Source organism: Chanodichthys erythropterus, chromosome 21 (genome assembly GCF_024489055.1).
Source record: "Chanodichthys erythropterus isolate Z2021 chromosome 21, ASM2448905v1, whole genome shotgun sequence".
NCBI classification, from domain to species: domain Eukaryota; kingdom Metazoa; phylum Chordata; class Actinopteri; order Cypriniformes; family Xenocyprididae; genus Chanodichthys; species Chanodichthys erythropterus.
The window spans coordinates 20,571,298-20,587,603 of NC_090241.1; positions in this window are offsets into that span (position 1 = coordinate 20,571,298).

The following is a 16,306-nucleotide window of genomic DNA, read 5'->3' on the forward strand; positions in this document are numbered from 1 at the left end:
AACAAAGGGTGGATTTACCTTTTCACGCAGCCTGTCTGCGGTTTTTGTTTATGAAACTCAGACCACATTTTTATGCATTGTTGTAAGTTTTAACCAGTTAATAGAAAATAAGCTAATGTACATACTAAAAATCTAATCAATTTGGATAATAAGATATCTAGAATTATTTATTGAGCTGATAAACTACCTATACACATTTTGACTCATCCTGTTTCTTAAAACTGGTTTAAAGGCTGCCTTAATGCTATTTTAATATTTCTTCTGTTGTTGCATTTATTAAATGCTTACCAACTGATTTTTAAATCCCTGTCAGTAATTGAAATTAGGCCTGTCGCAATAATCAATATATCGACTTATCGCGCAATATATGTACATAACCTCAAACATTTTTGGTGACGCAATATATCGCCCATTATGTTTATATGATAATGAATGTCACCAACATTTTGCCAATCATGCTGTCATCTGCAGTTCCTACACAGAACAGTCATCAACAGGTGAAAAAGAGCGTTATTTGAGGCATTATAGTGTTTTTCTGACAACTACAGACAGTTTGGAAGAACAAGTCCGAATGCTCTCAATTTCAAAGCCGCAATCCACTGTTCCAGTGCAAATATAAATGTCTTTGTTCATGCGGACATCTGACTGCTAAGTAGGGTTTGTGTTTTCAGCAATAGCGCACCCTTACTTAAAGGTGCTACAGAGGATCTTTTCATCGACTGAGAAACCAAAGACTGTTACTGATTTTTTTAAATGAGCGCATGCGTAAGAACAACCCCCCTCCATCACAGCTCATTTCGAGGGAACACCTCCCAAAACTCGTGCACGAGTATTGGAACACGAGTGTTTACCACCGGCATTCGCTGTGTTGTGTTAGTGGATTCATTATGTCGGACTCACCGCAGGTAACTCATAATCTGAAGTTGTTACTCCTGTCTCCTGACAAAAACATTGCATGCGGCGCCTGCGGAGTGTGGAAAGTTACTGGAGCGTGCAGCCACGCTCGTCTCTCACAAGGAACGTCATTGACAAGCCAGAGGGCCAATCCACACACATCTCTCACAAGGAACGTCACGGCAGTGACTGACAAGCCAGAGGGCCAATCGTTTCCGCGATGATCGCGTAAACGATTGGCTGATGTTTTTAAGGCCCTACCTCGTGCACAGATGATGTATATTAATGTTATTCCTTTTAGTGCACCTAATAAATAGTCTTTTATCAGTTAGTAAAGACAGTTTCAAGTAATATTGCAAAAATGTATAAAACAAAACATCCTCTGTAGCACCTTTAACTGAGAAAAGAAGGTCAGGGAATAGAAAATCTCCACAGTGCCTTTTGTGCATGTGCAGTTCTTTTTTTTTTTTTTTTTTTTTTTCACTTTTTACTTTGTACTTTTTAGAAAATACTTACCATTTATTTATTTAGGATATTACATTTTTTGATCCTTCATTTCCATGATCTACAGAATTAAATGGTTGTTGTCATTTGAAAGTGTGTAGGTCTACTTGCATTATTATGCTGTTATATTATGATTATATATTCAGTGGCATAAAATTGTCTTAAAATGAGAATAATATCGTTTATCGCAATTATTTCTGGAACAATATATCGCACAACAAAAAGTAATTATCATAACACTGCTTTACACCAACGACTGCACAGCAAAAGACCCCTCTGTCAAGCTCCTGAAGTTCGCGGACGACACTACACTCATTGCCCTCATCTAGGACAGTGACGAGTATGCTTACAGACAGGAGGTTAAAGAACTGTCTGTCTGATGCAGTCACAACAACCTGGAGCTGAACATGCTCAAAACAAAGGAAAAGATTGTGGAGTTTAGGAGAAACCCCCCATCACTCCCCCAACTCACCATAATGAACAGTACTGTGGCAACAGTAGTCATTCAGGTTCCTGGCCACTACCATCTCTCAGGACCTGAAATGGGACACTCACATATTAGGCTCCATTGTGAAAAAGGCCCAGCAGAGGTTGTATTTCCTTAACCAGCTGAGGAAGTTCAACCTGCCACAAGAGCTGCTTCTGCAGTTCTACTCCGCACTCATAGAGTCTGTCCTCTGCACTTCTGTAACTGTCTGGTTCAAATCGGCTACCAAATCAGACCTCAGAAGACTACAGCGGATAGTCCAGACTGTTAGGAGAATCATCAGTACACCCCTTCCCACTTTCCAAGAACTGTATCCAGAAAAGAACTGGTAAAATCACTCTGGAATGTTCAGCGGATGGAGCTGAAGGGAAGGCTAATTTTAAAGGACAAAACACTTTAGATTGGGAATACTATTCATTAGTTGCTTATTAGCATGCATATTACTAGCATATTGGCTGCTTATTAGTTCTTATAAAGCACATATTATGCCTTATTCTGCATGAATATATTTTTGATCCTCCCCATTCCTAAACATAACCACTACAACTACCTTTCTAACTATCAGTAAGCAGTAATTATGAGTTTTTTGAGGGAAAACCCCTAGTTAATAGAAGTTAGTTAATATGTATTCCCTAATCTAAAGCATTCCCAACAAAGCATATTTAGCTTTTATAAACTGAAACGTAACCAAGCTGCTAAACTAAATGGAAGAATTATGGCTGCTGTCATAATCTCATTCCAAAAAGACCAATGCCACCTCATCCACAACTATCAAAGAAAGATTACACAAAGTGAGAAGCATTTATTATAAATACTTTTCTTTGTGTGTGCATATATTTATGTGCATGTTTGTGTAGGCTTGTGTTTGTGGGTGGTTGACAGCACACGGTTATTTAAATGTCCAGAATTTTAAAATGAGCATCATTGTGAGCATATGGTGTGACAGAATGGCTTCTCTCAAATTTCCACTGAAATAAATACAATGAAAATAAATCCCAATTTAGACTGAAAAAATCTTAAAGGAACATAAAGTGTTAAACAAGTCAAGCTCTATCGACGCCATCTGTGCTCTGCTGTCAATTAGTGAAAATAATGTTGAGTCACCAATGTTGTCTACGTAAAATTTTCCCATTCAATAATGAGGCTGAGCTGCTCAGTGGCAATAAATCAACACAAACTGAAGATTCATGGATGAGTTTTAAAGGATTCAAAAGCATTAAAATGGGTTTCTCACAAGGAAAAAAACGCTGAGGATTATTAAGATGAAGATGAAGATGAATGGAAGAATAAGGCAGACCGCAATTCACAATTAAAACTTGGAAACACGATCTGAGGGTTTTTATTAAGCAATCAGCTTAATGTGTGTATATAGGCTATATACTGAACACACTATAAGATATTTTAAGAATATTGAAGCCCTTTGTCTTTTCACTGAATGGACATAAAAAAAAAAAAAAACATTCACCAGTAGAAAGAAATCCATGCAGGTTTAGTACATAACAGTGAGTAAATAATAACTTTTTTAATGTTATATAGCTACTTGCTAGCAAAATTATTGTGTACTGTATACTGTGAATATTCACATCTTGCTCAGCACTATGTACCATATATAGCACAAAGAAAGAAGACTGATGAATGTTTTTAGAGACCACAGGCAAGCATTCTGCTGCCTCTGTGTGTAATGGAAAGAAAACAGCCAGACAATATCCCAGAGGAGACCATTTCTGGGGTTTATACACCACTGTGGAAGCCTTTCTGTCAGTGATTTGATTCTCTTTTTCATTCTCTGCCAACTTCTGTCACTTCTATCTTCTTATGTTTCTATGAAAAACACAACTAGTTATCTTTTTGTCCAGCCATTTCATGCAATCTCTCCCACTTGCTTCCATTGTTTCCAGCCCAATTTCCCTCTCTTATCCTCCCACTCTCCCGTTTCCATCCGTCACCTTCTCTCATTATTTACTGAGAAAGTGCATGGAGAAACGTAAAAGCAGAGACACTGCAAACAGAAGGTTCTTGGAGCAGCGCTTGTTCTGCAACAAATATTCTGAGATCATTACCTTTGAGCCAGCTGCTCTACCAATTTGAAGTCACCGGTGGCTAGGAAGAGGGCAAGGTGCTTTGAAACTACGCTTTCCAACTAATTACTAGGTGTTTTCTGAGAATCCTCCCAAGTGGAATTGTCTATCATCCATCCATTTTACTGCCTCCCACCTGCTCTTTCAAATCCAAGTATTTCTGTCCCTTTCATCACATGTGCTTTTCTAATCCTGTTTTCTATTAAACTTACTGACGTTTCATCTCATGTACTGGTGAACACCAGATGGTGCAAGTTGGCATATCTGACAGTATGAAAACAAACAAATTTAATACAACACTTGGAAATTCTTGTTCCATCATACCAGGGGTCTTCAACAGGGGGTCTGCGAGTGGTACTGCAAGGGGTCTGCCAATTATTCCTTGATATTAAACTATTTTTTTGCACAATAACAATGATAATAATATGCGTTTAAAAAAATACAACCCCATTTCCAGAAAAGTTGGGGTTTTCTGGATGTTTCTTTATATTTACAAAATACAACTTGTTTGTCAGTGAAAACATTGGAAATCTTTTCTTTGTACTTTTGTCAGTTAAATAAAGGTTAAAGTGAAAGAACAAATCACATATTCTTGATTTTATTGCATTTTACAAAATGTCCCAACTTTTCTGGAAATTTTTCTTTAAAAAACGTGTTTATAAAGTTTAATGTTTTACATATTTGAAGCGGAGAAGAGTCTGATATGTCCCGTCTAGTTGTAGCCAATGTGCTATATAAGGATGTAACGTAACGTTTATTATCAAATTTAATATAGCACAATTCGACTTGCTCTAATAGATATAAAATAATAGATTAATAAGACCAAAGATTGCCCGTTCTGTGTACTCAAATTGAATTATGTCTCATGTTTAACCACTATAAGAGCCAGCGGCAAATCCCCGAGGCACTGGCCGAGATGAAGCTGTTCTCGGCGGTTACAGAAGCACTGAACGGCCGCTGACGCACTCGAGCTCGCATCTCAGAAAACGTCAAAACAAATTGTAAAATGGGCTCTGTTATTAAATATGAGTCACATATTTCAGGTCTAAACAACTACATTCTCGCCTAAAAAACTATTAAAACTACAGTTCGTGGTACAAGAAGTAGTATTTGTAAAAATTACGGTTGATTTGATCGGCCGCCATGACGGTCATTTCAAGCGGAGTGATACAAACGGTGAAAAGGCAGTAGGAGTGCTGTTATCACTGAAATATCGCATGGCTATCAGCCAATCAGATTCGAGAACCAGACAGAACTGTTGTATAAATATAATATATATATATATATATATGCAACATCACATGAGTAGGAGTGTGATATGGCTCTATATCAGCACTGCTGTGATTAAGTAATGGATTAATAAGACAAAAGATTGACTGTTTGACATACCCCAAAACAAATTATATCTCATATTTAACCACTATCTACATAAGTGGCAAATTCCCAAAGGACTGGCCAAGATAAAGCTGTTCTCAGCGGGTACATGAGTGCTAAATGGCCGCTGACGGCCTGGAGCTCACATTTCTGAAAAAACGCCTAAATAAATGTTCATACAGGGGCTATACAGGGAGTGCAGAATTATTAGGAAAGTTGATTTTCTGATCATATTTTTTTTCCAAGCACATTTTACCAATTCCAATCCACATCAATCTTAATAACTACTATTAATATTGTTTTTAATCATTTATAAGTGATATATAATTGTTCATGAAGGCTGGAAATGAAGAATGCCCAATATTCAGGTGTGCAGAATTATTAGGCAGGTTTTCTTTTACAGATAAAATGAGCCAAAAAAGAGATTTAACTCAAACTGAAAAGTCAAAAATTATTAAATACTCATGAGAAGGACACAATACTAATGTAATACTAGAAATTGCAAAGTTAAAGCATGACCATTGGACAGTGAAATGCTCATTGGGTCAGCTGGGTCATACAAAAACAGCTGGAGAAGAAAAGACACGTTAACTGCAAAATAATTAAGAATTAAGGTGAAGAATTAAGTGTGAAACCATCAGGAACCCTTTAGTCTCCAGCGCCACCATTTCCCAGTACTGAAACCTACCTGGAGTCTTCAGAAGTGTGAGGTGTCAGGATCTCAGAGACTTAGGTTAGGTGAAGAATCCTAAAAAGCGACCTGCTCTTAATAAGAATCACAAGCTGAAGTGTTATAAAATACATGAAGACTGGGTTTTTATAGGCCTTATAGACAGACAGCTTGAGAGTGACTCCTGAAGGACCAGAACCACATCACCACAAGTTTTGGAAGATCATTTAGTCCATCTCTGCAAGATGGACATTTCAGGATAAGAGATGGACTAAAAGTGAACTCCCACACCTTACTGCCAGATTCTGGAAGATAATTCTTCAAACAGTGGTACAAGAGGATGTGGTGCTGGTCCTTCAGGAGTCACTCTCAAGCTGTCTGTCTATAAGGCCTATAAAAACCCAGTCTTCATGTACTTTATAACACTTCAGCTTGTGATTCTTATTAAGAGCAGGTCGCTTTTTAGGATTCTTCACCTAACCTAAGTCTCTGAGATCCTGACACCTCACACTTCTGAAGACTCCAGGTAGGTTTCAGTACTGGGAAATGGTGGCGCTGGAGACTAAAGGGTTCCTGATGGTTTCACACTTAATTCTTCACCTTAATTCTTAATTATTTTGCAGTTAACGTGTCTTTTCTTCTCCAGCTGTTTTTGTATGACCCCGCTGACCCAATGAGCATTTCACTGTCCAATAGTCATGCTTTAACTTTGCAATTTCTAGTATTACATTAGTATTGTGTCCTTCTCATGAGTATTTAATAATTTTTGACTTTTCAGTCTGAGTTAAATCTCTTTTTTGGCTCATTTTATCTGTAAAAGAAAACCTGCCTAATAATTCTGCACACCTGAATATAAGGCATTTTTCATTTCCAGCCTTCATGAACAATTATATATCACTTATAAATGATTAAAAACAATATTAATAGTAGTTATTAAGATTGATGTGGATTGGAATTGGTAAAATGTGCTTGGAAAAAAAATATGATCAGAAAATCAACTTGCCTAATAATTCTGCACTCCCTGTATTTATATATAAATTGCATATTTGAGCTCTAAACAACTACATTCTCACCTAAAAATAAACACTTAAAACTACATTCCGTGACACAATAAAAGTAGTATTTGTAAAATTATAGTGGGTTTGCTCCTCTGAAGCTCACTGTGAGAAATGCTGCCAGTATAGATCCAGCAGAGACAATTATATTATATTATTTGAGAGGTATCCCTGCTCTGTCTTATATTGACCAAGTTTTTGGATTGAAAAGCTTTATAAAACACACACACCCCTTCACACCACTATATGACGAACCCAAAACAATGGCCTGACAACAACATGAAATATTCAACAAAACTAGGGCACGATTTCCATAGACAGCTCCAAATGACACACTAGGTACACCTGGGAACAGCATGCCAAGTTGTTGGCTCTTCCCAGCAACTGTCATTGTGATATAGTGAAATGGCTGGCAGAGAAACATTCAACATCTGGCTCAGCAGAACCTGAGCAGCATTGGCTTGGTTTTGGGCACAGTCTCACAGGAACATATGCTTTGGGTTCAGACATGCATTCAAGAAATTTAAATGAAAAACCATTCTCACATCAGCCAACAGCACTATGTGTATTCATAAAAAATTAAGGCAGTGTAACAAATCCTAGTTCAGACATAGTTCAGATACTGTCACAAAGGAATAAGCATGAGGGTGTCAAAGGCTTTAACTGCATTTCCTACAAATTTTATTGGATGGCATTAAATGCAGAATTAGTTTGTCAGTTTAGGTTTGGGTTGTACTGCATACTGTAGTTGGCACATTTTTACTATCCTAGACAAAATTGTATATAAGGATACATAGTGTTTGCACTCTTATACAATGATCAGCTCAAAAAAGGTAGAGGTGCTATAAATATGAGGACTAAAATATTTAAGTATCATACACTGTGCCAGTATATTTTTTTATGTATCTTATAAATTTAAGTTCATTTATTCAGCAAGGTTGTAATAAATTGATCAAATGTGGCAGGTTTTATAATGCTACAAAAGATTTTTAAAAACAATGCAGCCTTGTTGAACCTAAGAGACTTTAAAAAAATATATTATCAATCCCAATCTTTTGAATGTTAGTGTGTGTGTGTTTATTTATACTTTTTGCCTTTGGCTATTCAGAGCCCATTTATAACTGAGGGAAATTGTACTTTTATAAAATCTGTACAAATCACAATTCCCAAATAAACCATCTAGGAGATTTCTAATTCAATAATCTATTAAGGGTTATAATAGCAGAGCTGAAACCATATAAATTCTCAAAGGCCACACATGCAGGCATCAAATGGAGCAGCTTGGCCAGCCTCATCATGATGTATTAGCTCCTTCCAGACACCCTGTGGAAAAAACAGGTTTCCTCTCTCCACACACACACACACACACACACACACACACACAACGAGCCTATATGTCACCACAGAGTAAAACATGACACAGCCACTATCCACCACATTATGTGCCCTCCTCCATTTTCTCTATGATTAAAAAGCTAAGTGGATGGATTTTGGATTCAGTTAATTATCCACATACAGGATCTGAAGCTTTAATGGAAAATACTGTTTACTATTTACATCCTGCTGTCTGCTAAAGACCCGATTGATTTACCTACAGGCCTTCACTGAAAACAAAGCGTATTTTAGAATCCAATCACTGCTGCCATTTGACTCTGAATTTTTTCTTTAACATCCACCTTGGTTCTTTTGGTTTCATAATATTCTCAGAGCCACGGATTATATTTTCTTAAGCTTTAGCTTAATTCCAGACATCCGGTCTCTGCTTCCCTCTGCATTTGCAATTTTCTAACAAAGATGATTTAAGCCAAAATGCAAGCCTAGGATTTTATTTTAATTTTTAATCAAAATAATTGGTGCCCTAATTCAGAGACTGTGAATCCATAGTGAATACAGAACTTTTGCTTGTTAAAATACTTCCATGCATTAAAATCTACAGAGATAATCTGACTCTCCATGGGATCTGAAGCCGCGATAACCACAGATCATCTCAACAGCAGCTTTTCAAATCACTGCCACTGTTAATGCCATGTTGAATCAGGTCAAACTGGCACTGTGCATTGTGCTTATACAAAAGAAATCAGCAATTGATCAAATATAAATGTCATGTACATTCAACACAAACACTAAGCTCAGTTACTCTCTAAAAACCGCATTAATCAATAGCAAAGAACCACATTATTTTTATTGAGTTTTTAATTTTGGTATAATGATTTATGGTGGAGAATAGTTTATTGGAATGATTTATGGTGGTTCATTACAAGCTATAAAAAAATATCTTTAATTAAATCAATTGAAATATGTAATTACTTTCAGATAGAAATTCACATAACACATAAATGTCAGTTGAGACATGCAAAACATTCTCTCCAATACAAGCTTAAAAATGCATAAAAAATACATAGTATCAATACCGTATGCAGTCATCACTTAATATAAATGCAGTAGCTCAATAGTACTACCAGTCAAAACTGTATATTAAATGAGCTGCATATTGCCCTAAAGATAGGATTGTATAAGTGCTTCAGTAGGCAAATAAAATAGATTAATCTTGACGTGAAGAATGATCCAATCATTCTGTCTAGAGTAGACTAATGAAAATGCCACTCAAACAGGGGCAAATTCACAATTGACAAAATGTATCTACTTATCTCATCAAAAGTGAATAAAACTTAGCCTGTGTTACCATTATAGATTTATTGAACTGTGTTACATATAACTGAGTGGACTGGGGCCAATGCTGACAAATATCTCCTGGCTAATATGCGGTTTTCCCAAGGTTTTATGCAAAAGACACAACACTTGGTTCGGCACATCTAGAAAAATAGGCTAAATAAAACAAGCAATTGCAAAGACGTGACATCATGAGACAATGTTCTCATAGTCTTTTCTCAAACAAACACCTAAAGGCCACATAATGGAAACTGGATACTCTTATGTCTTGTTAAAGACCATTAAGTATGTTAGTATAGATGCAAACAGCTCCAATCTACAGCGAACATGCATAGAAAACTTTGTTACTGTAACTGTGTTTAGATAAGTGATAATGGCTTGTTAGAGGAAATGACTATTTTTTCATATGCAAATAACATAAGCAGAACCAAAAAATTGTTGTCATACCCAACAACACCCGTGCAACCACAACCATGAAAGTTTGCACAACATCAGCAGTTCATGAGCTCTTCCTTCCTAGAGGCTTGTCAGGCTGTTTGGCTCCATTTCATTTGCAATCTAAACTTTGCATGAAAACTCATTGACTGAAACATTCAGTTTGTAATATCTCTGTCATTGTTTACCCTTTCAGTTATTCCAGTAAACAGTTCAGTGGTTCAAGACAACCAATTTTAGAGTGTTACTAATAAACGAAAAAAGCAGAACATGGACATACTGTTGGGCAAGTTCATTCTTCAATAGAAGGAAATGTCATATTTGTTGCATTTTTCACATTTAAAACCTGTGCTACAGAAATAACACGCATGCAAAGTTTCATAACTTTTAACCTCAGTCATAAAAAAAAAAAAAAAAAAAAAAAAAATGAGAATAACATTAATAATAAGAGCAACAGCTTCTCTAATAAGCCTAATAAGCCTGATATTAAGGCTGCATCTGTGATTTTTTTCAGAAATAACAGCGTATAATTGCCTCATTAAAAGGAGTCATGGCATGTTTTTTTACTACAATTATTATTTTATTATGTCTCGTGAGGTACACAAAAAAAAAAATCATATTCGCACAAATTGTTATTTTCAACCCTCATTATGACTCGTCGTTTTAAGAGGGCGTCACCCTTAAGGCTTGTCAGTAAATGTCACTGTTATGACCAGCTAATGTCATTGCACAGGAAAAAGTATCAACCCCCCACGTCAAAGCAAACGTTCTTTTGTTCTCTCAGTTGTTCTGTTCTCAGGAGCAGCTCAAGTGAATCTGTCTACTGTCTGTATCCAGTGTAGACGGTGATAGTGATTATAATGGGTTCTATTTGCTTTTGACGAGACACTCGCATTCGCGAGCAGGTGTCAGCTGTTTAGCGACTGAACGCCAGTGGGAGGGGCATACAGTGCAATGATGTAAAAGTATTCATCAATGTCTTGAGAGGCAGTCATGTGCAAATGTAAAGTCACCTCTATAGTCACAAATCCCACAACATCTAAATGTGCCATTTTTGGAGCTTGTTTATTTAAATCCTCGTTTTGTACTGAGGAGGACAATTTTAAGCTATGAAACTTGCAGGATGCATTAATGGTAATGTTTTAATGAAAAATTAGTTTTCTCATGTCATGACACATTTAAGGTTACAGCCAGTTTGAATATTATAAATAACTGCAATTAATCACAAAACTTTAATTTTACAGGTCCTCTAAATGTCAGTCATGCATTTATATCTTGCTAAAACTGAAGCTAAAGCAGTTTTAAGTTTTAAAAGGAAGGAGATTAATGAATTTACAGTGGGTACGGAAAGTATTCACTCTTTGTTATATTGCAGCCATTTGCTAAAATCATTTAAGTTCATTTTTTTCCTCATTATTGTACACACAGCACCCCATATTGACAGAAAAACACAGAATTGTTGACATTTTTGCAAATTTATTAAAAAAGAAAAACTGAAATATCACATGGTCCTAAGTATTCAGACCCTTTGCTGTGACACTCATATATTTAACTCAGGTGCTGTCCATTTCTTCTGATCATCCTTCATTTGAGTCCAGCTGTGTTTGATTATACTGATTGGACTTGATTAGGAAAGCCACACACCTGTCTATATAAGACCTTACAGCTCACAGTGCATGTCAGAGCAAATGAGAATCATGAGGTCAAAGGAACTGCCTGAAGAGCTCAGAGACAGAATTATGGCAAGGCACAGATCTGGCCAAGGTTACAAAAAAAGTCTGCTGCACTTAAGGTTCCTAAGAGCACAGTGGCCTCCATAATCCTTAAATGGAAGACGTTTGGGACGACCAGAGCCCTTCCTAGAGCTGGCCGTCCGGTCAAACTGAGCTATTGGGGGAGAAGAGCCTTGGTGAGAAAGGTAAAGAAGAACCCAAAGATCACTGTGGCTGAGCTTCAGAGATGCAGTTGGGAGATGGGAGAAAGTTGTAGAAAGTCAACCATCACTGCAGCCCTCCACCAGTCGGGGCTTTATGGCAGAGTGGCCCGACGGAAGCCTCTCCTCAGTGCAAGACACATGAATGCCCGCATGGAGTTTGCTAAAAAAAAAACACCTGTAGGACTCCAAGATGGTGAGAAATAAGATTCCCTGGTCTGATGAGACCAAGATAGAACTTAATTCTAAGCGGTATGTGTGGAGAAAACCAGCCACTGCTCATCACCTGTCCAATACAGTCTCAACAGTGAAGCATGGTGGTAGCAGCATCATGCTGTGGGGGTGTTTTTCAGCTGCAGGGACAGGTTGACTGGTTGCAGTCAAGGGAAAGATGAATGCGGCCAAGTACAGGGATATCCTGGATGAAAACCTTCTCCAGAGTGCTCAGGACCTCAGACTGGTTTACCTTCCAACAAGACAATGACCCTAAGCACACAGCTAAAATAACGAAGGAGTGGCTGCACAACAACTCTGTGACTGTTCTTGAATGGCCCAGCCAGAGCCCTGACTTAAACCCAATTGAGCATCTCTGGAGAGACCTAAAAATAGCTGTCCACCAACATTTACCATCCAACCTGACAGAACTGGAGAGGATCTGCAAGGAGGAATGGCAGAGGATCCCAAATCCAGGTGTGAAAAACTTGTTGCATCTTTCCCAAAAAGACTCATGGCTGTATTAGATCAAAAGGGTGCTTCTACTAAATACTGAGCAAAGGGTCTGAATACTTAGGACCATGTGATATTTCAGTTTTTCTTTTTTAACAAATCTGCAAAAATGTCAACAATTCTGTGTTTTTCTGTCAATATGGGGTGCTGTGTGTACATTAATGAGGAAAAAAATGAACTTAAATGATTTTAGCAAATGGCTGCAATATAACAGCGTGAAAAAATTTAAGGGGGTCTGAATACTTTCCGTACCCACTGTAATTAATCATTTTATCAGACTCTCATTGTTTTAAACTGACAGATGTTACAACAATTTATGTAAGATGCAGCCCTAATATCACTTCCCTATGTTGAATGTAAATATAGACATAGGAAATACTGGTGGCTCCAGGTCCTGGAAAATTTGAGGACACACTTTATCTCCATCTTCATGCATATGCAAACAGACACAGAATCAATCCCTATAATTAATGTCACACTGACCCTCCTCTCACTGGCCCATGGCCAGGCTCACAATAGGAGTGCATGGCAACGAGGAGGTGCATGAGTGCTGCTGGCAGAGTACAATGAGACGCACCTGCTGTTTATTGCACCTTGTCACCACAGCCAAAACCCCTCCACCTCAATCTCTGCACCAGTTCTGGCCCATTGGTGCAAGGTGTCCTGAGCTGACAATCTGACATGGCCCTAAACCTACGCTTAACTAATTGAGCCTGAACTACTTGAGCCTGTAAGGCTGATCAGCCTGTCGGGCACAAGGAGGTGTGTATATCATGCCAATACTGACTGTGCATGAGGAGCTTCTCCTTGAGGTCCAAAACAGCAAAACCTAACTGGGAAGCCACTTAATAAATGACCACCTACTCTTCTGGCTCAACAACCTATCCCTTCTGTCTTGAACATTGGAGGTCACCATAAATGACTTTTGTTTAAGCCTTTATAGCCACCCTCTGAAGACTTTCTTCGTTGAAATTTGTATTTCTGACCAACTAAAAGACTTTCTGGAGCATGAAACTGTTCGTCTTCAATCCCTGCCAAACAATATACAAGAAACTAATCCATATTTGAATAAAAGAGAGGTTTATTCAGTATTCTAGATAAGTTTTATAACAATGGACTGAAGTAATGAAATGTATGGTTTTCATTAGCCAAAGTAAACGAACAATCAGGGAGATTGATGACAACTGCCGTGTGCTAAGGTCTACTGTGTGGCTGAGGTTCTGCACAAACAATTATACATGAGAAATCATAGCACACAGTACAAACTTCAATTAAAACTTTGGGTATCTGCTCAGTAAAGCAACACATTCAAACTAACCCAGGCTGTTACAAAGACCCGTTAACATAGATTCTTAAACTCACAACGCACATTCAGTTGAGTGGGAGGGCAATTCCCCACACTCACACTTTAAAATACAGACTTTCTTGCAAGCCAAGCATTGAATGTGTTATTCTGGTATGAAATTTATCAAGCAAACCCTTTATCCTGTGTTACCGAGGGTCCATCTGTTCAACCAAGGTCTGATTGATTGTCCATGAGATGATGGCAGCAAACATGCTTGGCTCAACAGGGCAAGTAATTATGAGGAAAGCCTCAGAATAGGAGAAAAGCCAAGTTGCATTAGGAGGGCAAACGAAATCACATATGATCTTTCTCATATACACTCTCAATCTCTGGACATTTGCATCAATGGTTTCTAGTATGTGGTATATTCTGCCATAAAATAGTCACTTTTATAAAATCCTTAGTGCAATTTGAATAATAAGAGACCTCAAAAATTAAAGAATTGTCAAATAATTTGATAAACTGATCTTTTTGTAAGCATCACCTAAATTTATCTTCCATTTTTTCTGATACTCTAGAAAAAAACTGCTATAGTTATGCCTAATAGGGGCCTAGAAAATAATATCCATCAAATTAACAAGGAGCCTCTGGACTCATGTGAACAGTGATAATAATTTAATTGTAATGTTATTATTTCATCACGATTAACTACAAGAGGTACTTAAGCTGGTGAAAGAATCTACCCAGAACTAAACTGGACCTGTAACAGCTCCATGTGGAACACCAAAAAGAGATGCCATCAGAGCCAATTCTGCTTCAATTCTGTTTTTAAAAATTGCCTTAATACTGCTAAACCAAAAGGCTTTTTATTACATATGAGCAGCAGATATGTAAATATTTTATGTCAGCAATACAGATCTTCTTGCTCGCCAAGTTGGAAAAAAATGCGTATTTAAATTGACAAAAATGCATGATGTAGATAATGTGTGACATACATGTGATAGGATTGAAGGGAGAAAGGAGAATTATTCAAAACATAATATGGTAATAGTAGGAAACCACACACAAATTTTCTATAGAAAAAAACAAAGATGGCAATATAATGTGGTTGTGTGGAGATGGGGGGTATTTCCCAGGGCTCACTGCCTTGCCAGCTTACAGCACTTCAGTCTGCTGTTGTTGGCTGAATGGTGACTACTTCAAACAAAAAACAGGGTTTAACCCTGCAAACAATCATTTTGCATGGATATGTCAAACTGAAAGTAAGTACATCTGAATACTGAGGGCTTCCAACAGATTAAGCTAAATCTAACATATAACATTTCTGGTGCATCAGATTAATTGGGAAACTATAGCCTATGTATTGTTAGGCCTATACTAGAATAAGTTTGTATGTAACGTGCGTTTTACTGCAACAAACTTCCACTTAGCTCAAACATGCCCTTTACTTGCGCAAAAAAGCCTATAGTTAATAAAGTAGGCTATAGTAAATCACAGTGAAGATGTTGAAATGCTTTAAAATGGTGTATGGCATGTGACAACAAACCATGCACAGACTGAAAACCTCTCTATTAACAAACACAGATGCTCCGACTAAAATCCTTGCGACAGGAAAATCAACAACTTTGCTTCCGTTTTCAAGGGGAAAAAACACAGAAATGGCTGCTGCATTCGTTTGAAATCGTTATTTTAATAATGACTGTCCCAGCTAATAATGAACGTTCTCAGAACTTTGGTTAACATTCTGTCAAGGTTCTCTCAAAGTTATGAGCAAGCGTTCCAGTAATGTTGACAGAATGTTTGTTTATGGCTTATGTAAGTTATCTGGTCTTTAATAACGTTATCAAACCAATAGCACAAAAATTGTATTTACACATCAATCATGGAACGTTTTGAACATTCAGAAATAACGTTTTCATTTCTTAATGGGAACGTTAACAAACGCTGTGGAGTTGTTTTTAATTCCCGCGTCATCGCTGGCTGCCTTTCCATTCTATATAGTAGGAATTAACTCTTTTGATTCCGAACTAACACTTGGTTACAAAAGACTACACTGTAATCCTACTGTACAAACGGAGACAGAATGATACATTTAGAAGAACAGCACTCAAAAAGTACCCATATCATCTATAATACTTCGTCTTGTAATAAAAAAACGCTGTTATGAGCGTTGGTATCAAATCTAGCAGAGCAAC